Source organism: Aotus nancymaae, unplaced genomic scaffold (assembly GCF_030222135.1).
Source record: "Aotus nancymaae isolate 86718 unplaced genomic scaffold, 86718_ANA_hifiasm-v0.15.2.pri h1tg000065l, whole genome shotgun sequence".
NCBI classification, from domain to species: domain Eukaryota; kingdom Metazoa; phylum Chordata; class Mammalia; order Primates; family Aotidae; genus Aotus; species Aotus nancymaae.
In genome coordinates, this window is record NW_026988480.1 from 2,386,155 (window position 1) to 2,388,905 (window position 2,751).

Sequence of the window (2,751 nt, forward strand, 5' to 3'; positions counted from 1 at the left end):
GTGGCTTTCCCATGCAGTTAAGCTTCTCATTGACTTCTTCCAAAGTTGTTTCCCGCCAGCCACCAAGAGCGCCCTCTGCTCACTCTCACCATAATGCAGACTGCAGGGATTTTACCATTTTCCTTCATGTTAACAACCCAGCTGTTACACAGGCTGCTGCGGGCAGAGAGAAAAAGACAGCTTTCTATGCATTTCTCATCTCTTCATTGACCAGTCTTCCTTTTGTTGGAATTAGTGATTACACAGGTCAGCACTAGTAAATTTTCTCTGCATGTGGATATAAACTCCACAAGTAACATAGTCAATGAGCTGATGTGAGGTTAGCTGCACAGCTTGTATAAGACTAAAAGGTGACATGGATATTGCTCCTTCATATTTCCACACAACCCGTCTTGAATGAAATTGAAAGATGAAGCACGCTGTGGAGGAACTAAAGCCTTAGTCACAATTTTGTGAATTCCAGAGGAAAAAAAACATCAAGAATTTGCACCTGCATAACTATTCATGTTCTACTCTTTGCAAAGACTTCATTTAATAATTCAGTACTTTCAAGAAAGGTTGAACAAATCAATCCGTTTTTTCTATGACCTCCTTCCCTTAAAAATCACCAAAACAAAAATACATCACTGTGAATATTTATGTGCCTTTCAAAATTCATGTTGCAACTTAATCCCCAATGCAACCATATTAAAAATGAGGCCTTTAGGAGATGATTAGCCCATGATGACTCTACCCTCAGGATGAGAACAGTCCTCCTATGAAAGGGTGAGATGGAGGAAATTTGGCACTTTTTGCCCTCCGGCCATGTAAAGACACAACATTCACTCTTTCTGCCAGGTGAGGACACAGGAACAAGGCACCATCTCTGAAGCGGGGGGCTCTCACCAGACACCACATCTGCTGGCACCTTGATCTTGAACTTCTCGGCCTCTAGAATGATAAGCAAGACATTTCTATTATTCAAAATTTACTCAATCTAAGGAATTTTGTTATAGCAGAAAGAATCAACTGAGACACTAAAATACATATCTTCAATTAAATAAGGAAACAGCCAAAAAAAGCGCATTGTAAATAATTTACTTGATAGTGTAAACTTGGGTCTAAAGTAAGGGATGATGTCGGGAGTCAATGTCGATCTCCCTGTATATCTAACAATGTGAGTATCTCTCTCGATCTTCGTTTTATGATATGAATGAGCCAAATCAGAATGTCACTTATGAAGAAAAGTGAAACACAAGAATATATGTATATCAAGATCAATCTAGATGGGCACTACAGGATATCACAGACTTGGATGATAACAGATACACATTCAACTATTGAGACACCCTACCTTTTTCCCCTTGAAACTTAGATATTGTGGCTTTGTTTTGTTTTGTTTGCGACAGAGTCATCCTGAAGGTAACAAAGGAAGCAGGAGACAACAAAAACTAGAGTTAATTAGGCTGTCACTGACCAGAGTCAGTGAAATAAACACAAATAAGTCTTTCCCAGAAAACAAAGAGTTAGCATTCCAGGTTGGATTTTAGGTATGCAAACCGCTGCAGCAAACTAGGCTGTATGCTAACATAGAAGTGTTCCAAAAAGCAAAGGGGAGTACAGCCCCAAAATGGACATAGATTACAGCAAATTCATATTAACTTTTTTTTGAAATACTGAAGTTCCTTTTTGTTCCAGTTCATTGTCTCAAACTCTTACCAAATGCTTTTAGAGAGAATTGAATTGATAGAATTTATTATTACAAAAATTAGTTGGAAAAAAACCTTTAGAACCTACCTCTGGTTTTTATGCATAAAAAACAGGATCAGAACATAAAGAATACGTGAGTACATGGCTAATCAAGAATGCATGTGTAAGGACTTGTTTCAGCAAATCTAAGGACTGTTAAGACAAAATTTCTCCTACCAAGTCTGAGGACCAAGAGATTAACGGGTCTGAGGAGCACGAGATTACAGGAAAGAAGCCCTTCTAGATATTTTGGCTAATATCAGCTGTAGGATCTGTTTTTATCAGTTTAATATTTGGGACATCCTATATCCCAGGACAATATATTAAGTTGAGTTTTGGAGCAGAGAGAAGGTTGAAAATAATATGCAAATGCTTAATGTTGACCATTTGCTCCTGCTAATCAGATGTTCTGCATAAAACTGGTAACTGGGTAACTATTTTCCTTAAATTGAAACGAGGAATGTTAGAAACACACAACCAGCTAACAGTGAGTGGCACAACAAAAAGAGAAAAAGCCCACACCTAGGCAGCAAGCTGGCATGCTGGGTTGTAACAGGCTTTGCCTATCAGCTCTTTTTCGCTTATCAACTAACACAGCTGTTACCAGGTGCTTGTTTGCAATAACGTGTCTTTGCTTACTACTGTCCTTCCTACTGCACGGTTTTCTTTAGCATTCGCTTTACCTTTGTGTAACTCATTTTATAATACTGGGCAAAAACAAGGGCCCTATCAGAAAGTCATAGTGGCAGCAGTTTTAGGACGAGTGCAGTAAGCAAGAGAGAATGTTCTTCCCAATAAGTGGGCACAGCAAAGCCTCTCCTAGTGACAGTCACTGTCCACACACATTTTCCATTTGCCTGTACTTGGTGCACGCATTTTTTAGTATCTAGATGAGATTGTGACATTCCATGAATCATATTCGGGATATTAATGCAAGTTTTTTAACATTTTTGCTTTTAGTTTGGTAAAACATAAAATTTAGCATCGTAACCATTTTTTAAGTGTACAATTCAGTCACACCAA

General features: G+C 38.4%; 1 non-coding gene across 1 annotated transcript; it reads left to right on the plus strand.

Moving 5' to 3' along the window:
• Positions 1-1,961: 1,961 nt before the first annotated feature.
• Positions 1,962-2,150, plus strand: LOC135270745 (U2 spliceosomal RNA). Its single transcript, XR_010338878.1, has one exon. It is a non-coding gene; the product is annotated as a U2 spliceosomal RNA (small nuclear RNA).
• Positions 2,151-2,751: the final 601 nt, after the last annotated feature.